The sequence below is a fragment of the Sciurus vulgaris genome (genome assembly GCF_902686455.1).
Source record: "Sciurus vulgaris genome assembly, chromosome: 4".
NCBI lineage: Eukaryota > Metazoa > Chordata > Mammalia > Rodentia > Sciuridae > Sciurus > Sciurus vulgaris.
Genome location: NC_136464.1, coordinates 173,547,078 through 173,554,568, shown reverse-complemented (window position 1 = coordinate 173,554,568; position 7,491 = coordinate 173,547,078).

The following is a 7,491-nucleotide window of genomic DNA, read 5'->3' as shown; positions in this document are numbered from 1 at the left end:
GCTGAGTTAGTCTCATGCATCCTTTCCATTGTTCTGGTAAAACCAAAACAAAATGTACCTGTATGAGTTTTGAAATACGGCTCATATAACTCGGAGAATGCTTCATATAAGTTAAATGCTCCCATATCTGGTTTAAACATGGCATGGCATCATATAAAGATAGATGGCCAATTTTAACGTTAATAATTTAGAGTTTTAATTTTTCTTTAGAATGACATCAAATAACGAGTTTAAAACTCTGTGAAAGATTGTAGAAGAAAAGGGAAACAATCACATTTTAATGCCATTAAAGGAAAATTTCTCCTGCTTTTGAAACTAGGAGACCCAGATTTTCATTTTGCACAGGGTCCTGTAAATAATATAGCTGACCCTGCTCAAGCAGTAATGAGTGCATAGGTATGTGGGGTAGAAACAGTGTCCACTCCGGGGCTTCATGGTGGGACAGAATGTGGACAGAGCGCCCACTCTTTCACAGGGAAAGTGCCTGATGGCCCTGGGTACAGAACCTGATGAAAACCCAGCACCCCCGGAGATGTCCTTTTATCATAATTGGTCTGGAAGGTCAGTTATTCAGAGAACAGTCCTGCGACACTCCTTCCATCCTTACACACTGTCACACTCACTGGCGGCTACCCCCTGGGAATCACTGTGACAACCACAGAGAGCAAAGAGAACCAGGTTTTAAAGGAGTTCTGAGGGAGCAGAGTACTGGTATACCTTTATCAAATAAATAGATAATAAAACTACCAAATATGGTGTATAACACTTTGAGATGACAGTGACCTATTTGCCCCTAGTTAAAAATAAAATAAAACAGAGAACTAGGATATAAAGACTCAAAAGGCTTCTAAAGGGCCAGAGAGGTTTGCAGAGGCCAGGAATAGACCACCTCTGAATATGGAGGACAAGGGAGTGAGTCGCTCTGTTCTCCAAGCACTGATGAGCCAAACGGAGCATACGTTGCACCTTCCATGATCACTAGACAGTTGTGAGAATTTAACCAGGGTCTGTATACAGTTACATTCGCAATTTGGATTAAAGTAGGATTTACAACTTAAAAGGATTTTTTAAAATTCCAATTTAATGAAATATCAATTTGGTATAATGAGGAAGGGAGGAACAAATAAACAGCTTAACGATTTTAACTAACAGTCATATATCAGCATACAAAGCAGAAAAGCACGGACTCCTGAGGATTGTCTATGAGAAGCCGAGAAAGGAATAAATAGCTAACATAATTAAATTACTAGTGTTTTTATTGTTTCTAAAAGTGAGGGCTCAGGCAAGCCGCTCTAAGATTAAACCTGATGCTATCTTTACATTTCGCTTCTATCAAGTTCCATTTCAATCTCCTCTTTCTCACATCAGCTGGTCCACATCCAAACCCTGTCCATCACAGAGATGAACTTGTCTGGTTTATTGTTCATAAACCCCAGGCTAGTTGAAAACTATTTTGGGTTTCTTACTCAAATCAGATTTCAACTTCGATTTTTCAAAGGTTAATAGGTTAGTACAGTGGCCCTGTTGTGTCAACAGAGCCCTAGAAAAAAATTAATCATGAAAACCATACAAAAGGTCAAAAGGAAGAAATTGGAAATGCTACAACAAAGAAATCACAGAACCTATTATGTGTGTTTCTAAGGCATTTCAATTCAAATGCAGAGGCATGACAAAGAAAATATGATATTGCCCAGTTGTGGATGCTGAAAGGGAAAAGTGACATAAGATATTACCAGGGAAAAGAGACACCTTTCAGCAGGTCTCTAAAAATGCTCATGAAAGAGGAAATGTCCTAGTGGAGGAAGGAAAGGAATCTCTGTCTACAGTGTATTTTTTTTTTTTTTTTTTTTTTTATGTTAGGTGAAGTTCATGTAGTCAGCTGTGGCTCCTATAGAAAATGTAAACAATCATTATCTCAGAACCCAAGAATCGAATCTCTGAACTTCCAAAAGCCTGTGTTCAGTGTTCCATTCACATGAGGACAGAACAAGGAAGTGTTCAAAGTTGAGAGCATTGCTAGAACAATTTTTTTTTTTTTTTCTATTCACTTCCACCTCCATCATCTACTCCTGATCATTAGAGATGCCACTTAGGGCTCACAAAAGTCACAAGCTGCATTATGGAAAGGGGAAAATATGGGGATAGTTTTACATAATAGGGATCTGTATGCATGCCTGTGAGAAGGAGGGTCTTTATGGTAAAGAGAAAGATAATGTTAGTGTGATATACTGGCATTAGTACAGCTTCCTTATGCTGGTAGTAGACTTGACATTGACCCCTGACTCGCTGACTTGCATTAAATAAGTAGTGTTTAGGGAACCTATATGATTTTGTCCAAAATTCTTATTATAGTTTCAAATATCCAAAAAAGAAAACAAGGAAATAAAACCTCAACCACAAAAGTAAACATCAGAAGATGAAAACCTGAACAAATAACCGAAATATAATATGTAATTCATGTCACCCCACACATAAAGAATAGAATAGGAAGGCTTAATCCTTGAGATAAAACAAATAGTTTCTTTCTGACATTTCCTAAGATCTTCTTGTTTCTTTGTAGAAACTTGCTAATAAAATATCTGAACCAAATACCTGCCCAACAGAAAACCTAGTGGACAGCAAAGTGCTAAACACTTTTGACAGCTTTTATTACCTGGCCTGCTCAAATACTCCCAGTGGCTCCCCAGAGCCCATGTAATTAGATACTAAGACAAAATCTGTCCTAGTTATATATTTTGTATAACAAATTACCAACAACTTGGTAGCTTGAAACAACACACATTTATTATCTTCTGGTTTCTGTGAGTCCAAGGTTAGGAATCCAAGCACAGCTTAGCTACTCTTCTGCCCAGGGTCTCACCAGGCTGCTGGCCAGGTCGGCATTCCTATCAGAGGCTCAATGTGGAGGGATCCATTTTGAAACTCCTTCAGGTTGTTGGTAGAAATCATTTCCTTGCAGACTGAAGGATTCACGACAGCTAGATTCTTGTAGCCAGAATTGAGAGAGCACTTACTATCTCCACAGCAGACCCCTCCCTGTTCTACAGTTTAGAATTACCTATCTCTACTACTCTCCTAGATGGACTATTTTGGGGCGAAAATTTCCAGGCAAAAGGGACTTCATTCTATTACCTAAGCATTTCTTCCAATTCTTAGCCTTCTGTGTTGGCAGAAGCTGACTCCTTTCTGGAATTCCTTCTTAACAATATCTCCATTTGTCGAAAGCCTACCTAATGTCCCTCTCAAATATATGCTACTTTTCTCTTGGAAATTTAACATTTTGCTAACATTTCTCATGAAAAGGGTCAGTCCTGCTCACCTATTTTTGTTGTTCATTTTAGAACATTCATCAAGAACAGCAGAGTGAAACAGACCTTAGCACCTCCTGGACATAGATGATGCATGATCCACGTGATCCTACAATATGCACTATCAGAAAAGGTGTGAAATCACACTCCATTTATGTATGATCTATCAAAATGTATAAATGCATTCTACTGTCATGTACAACTAATTAGAACAAATAAAAGAATTAATTAAAAAAAAAAAAAAAGAACACTGGCTTCTGCCCAAAGGCACATCCCCAAGGACCACTCATCCATGGATGGACACCCAAACTCCAGGCTGTTCCTTGCTTCATCACTCCTGTCCTTTCCTGGGATTGCTCAGGCTTGTTTTCACAAGGCAGCTGTGCAGCTGTCTTGCTTTGATGAGGACATCCGTCTATTCTGGTCTTCGTGTGATTGATCTTCCAAATACTGTCTCTACTCCAAGTTAGAGCTGCCCTCGCCTGCTATGAATTGCCCTCCTTTGAACTGCTTTCCCTCCTCTAGCACTCTCTGTCTCACCCTCATCTGGTCCCGTTGTTCAGGACACGCCCTAACTATAAGGTATGGGAATCAACTGGAGGAAATTCATATAGATGCCAATCCTTCGGCTTTGTTCTTGAAATGTGTATCAGCAGCTCTGATGTGGACCCTCAGCATGCACACTTTCCTCAAGGACCAGAGAGGGTCTGAGGCAGACCATCCATGCCCACATCCTGAGAAGCAAGAGTTGTACCTATTTAACCTCATCTTGAAATTTCGAACCCTTATTGGTGTTCTCAGAATTCCTTCTCCACGGTCATCTCCCTGACTCCCAGCAGATGATTTAGCGCAGTGGTTCTCAAACATTCCTTGATATCACAGTCACCTGGCAGGTCTTTAGAAACCCCAGTACACAATCCATTTCCCATTCCAATTAAGTCAGATCTTTTTTTAGGAGTTAATTAATTTTTAATCAAGATAGAATTACATATAGTAAATGCACAAATATGAAGTATCCAGTTCAGTGAGTATTGACAAATGTCCTCACATCACCAATACTACTTGTAATCAAGATGTCAGACATTTCCATCACCCAAAAAGTTTTCTCTTGTCCTTTCTGTCACCATAATAGTTAAGTTTCTTCTATTCTAAAGAACAATACATTTAAAGCCTTCCTTTAAACATGTCCACCATCAAGCTACATCCTTATTTCTTTGTTCCTATTATTGCTAACAAATTTTAACTTCCCATATTTATCCTTCACCCTATTGCACAAACTAGCTCTACCATGTGACTGACTTTTTCCAAGGTCACTAATAATTTCTTACCCAATTCAACTTTTTTAGTTTAGTTTTCATTTTGTTAATTTCTTGCCCATACTTTGTCCACATTTCTTTTCAGATGTTCAACTCACTGGAGAGAGACCAGTGATTTTAGTCTTCTAAAATCTAAAGAACTCAGAATTATTTAAGATAAGTAAGGAATAAGATTCTTAGTTCTAGTCATTGCCTAATACTGTAGGTAATCATCCTTGCCTTCAATATGTTGTACCTGTTTAAGGAGCTGTGTGATACCCAAAGAGGAGACTATGAACACTTTCTCTGGAGGTATGGGTGATCTTGTTCAATGCTAAGACTCAAGTTGATGAGACTATTGTAGCTTTTAAAATCATTTAAGAAGTTAAAGTGAATAAATGCAATATTGTATGGTATGGACTTTACTTGTTGTTTACTTGTTGAATTCAGAGGAGAAACAAGTATTTCTGGGCAAATAGAGTATTTAATTAAATTTTAAGGAAATTGTAAGATTCAAATCAGGGCAGTCCAAGCTGGAGACTTTCACTGGGAAAGGTGAAGAGCTCAATTTCTTGAGGAATCTCTCTCTTCCCTGGCTTCTTTAACTCCTTTCCTAGGCCACATTTTCTTCAGTCTTTCCTGCCTGTGTTGGTCACTACCCTTCACCCCCTGATGCCTCCTGAGCAGACAGGCACTCCTGTCTTTGACTCTTATCCTCCTGCCCAGCTCTGCCAACTGCCTGACTTTTTATGTGCTTCTAGAAAATCCCAATACTATCTCTCAAACCATGCTGCAGGTGGATCTAAATAGACCATCTAACCAACATCTTCCCCAGGGACTTTTAAATTGTCCAGAAGACAGCCATTTTGAAAGTGTCCACAATGACACGTCATTTTGAAAACGTATTAAAAAGCACTGGATGAGGTTCACACAGAAGTATAGCAAGTGACTCACACTGGCACAACAGTAACATACTTGTGTTGTTTAATAAACAAATCTTGAAGTTTTTCCTAGAGTTTTACAACTAAGATCCCTTTAATCTGGAATTGGCCTTGGAGAGTGATTTATCCAACCACTGCTTTTCCTTCATGGTCTCAAAGGTGCCTGAAAGGGAATCTCCTGTTCCGTCTAATTGAGTTGTTGCTTTCAAAATTAAAATTTGGACCTCACACTCTGCTACCGTGGTACTGTGTCCTTCCGCAGTACCATAATGTCTTCCTCCTCATCAAAGAAATATTGTAGGGATCGGGAAACTAGAATAATAATTCAAGGTGTTGCCTAGTAGTGTAGATCAAAACCTGGCTTGATTTCATCAGTATATCTTCACTGAGAAATTCATCTTAAGGGCATTAGAGAATAAGTTGTTTTTGTTTTTTTTTTAAAAATCAAGGCATCTCATGATAATGATGTCATGAGGTATAATATTTTATTATGATATAATCATATCATGTTATGACCAAAGTTACAAAAAGTAGAACATGCTATAAATGGCTAGGAGTAGCAAAGTCAGCCATAGCTGGAACACTGGAAATGGACTTCGTGATCATCCAAAGTTTGGGTAACGATGACCAAGGGAGAGAGAAACAGAATGGTCGACGTTCAGACTATTTGTTCCCTTCTCAATAAAACTGAATGAGAGTTATGATTTTTTTCTAATATCTTATTTCTTTCCCCTGCCAACCAAGTTAATGGCTTTTGGGAGAATGCTACCTGATGCTGCCTTCTGTGCAGTATTTCATGGGACTTTTTACAGCAGGAGACCCTAAGATGTCAGTGCTTCTTAATTAGAGAGGTTTTGAGTTTATTGATCATCATGAAGATAAACCTCATCCCTCGCTTCAAAGGTGCAATTGCAGCACAAGACAGGTGCCACCTGTGTGGCTTGAGTGGTTTTGAGTTTCAGTGCCAAGATCCTGTTCCACTGGGTGCTCACTTTGAAGAAGAAAGTGCATTTCTGCATTAGGCAAGGTCTTCACTTCAAGTTGTTGAAGGGTAACCTCAAGGTCCCAAGTTTGAAGTTTAGTGTACAAGTCTAAAAGAGTTAACTCATTTTCTAATGCAAGTTGTCTTCAGGATATATTTATTTTCTTTCTGTAGAGACTGTTCAATTTCTATATTGGTAGTTATACTCCATGTACATATATGTATATATGTAAAAAAAAAAAAAATGGCCAGCCTCAGCAACTTAGCAAGACCCTGAGCCAAAAACAAAATCGGAAAACCAAAAAATCGAAAAAACAGGGCTGGGGAGATAGCTCAGTTGGTAGAGTGCTTGCCTTGCAAGCAAAAGGCCCTGGGTTCAAACCCCAGTACTGAAAAAAAATATATATATATAGATATAGGGGAGTATTTTTATTTCTTTTCCCCTGCAAAGCACTACAGCAGTGGTAGTAATTTTGAATTATAACAAGCAATGTGTACAGGTAAACAATAAAATGTAAAAATACAATTAGTTCATAGTAATCATGTTGGTGGAACCAATTTAGTGTATTGAATTATGGCAATTTTATGTCTGACCAATGGTTTCCATGGATTGGCCCAGCTACTTCCAAATGGGGAATGTGGGGAAAACAGAGGGCTTGGTCAAGCTTTAGTTTTACTCAGGTTTGACCTTAGGCTTGTCATTTGGACTTCTCTAATTCTCAATGTCCTTTGTAAAGCTAGACCAGAAGACTACATTTAGAAAAACAACTTCTTATAAATTGTCATTAAAATATGCCAAACATAAAATTTAATGTATTTTTTTTTTTTTTTTGGTGGGGGTACCAGGAATTGAACTCAGGTACACTCACACTTGGCCACTGAGCCACATCCCCAGTCCTGTTTTGTATTTTAATATTTAGAGACAGGGTCTCACTGAGTTGCTTAGCACCTCGCTTTTGCTGAGG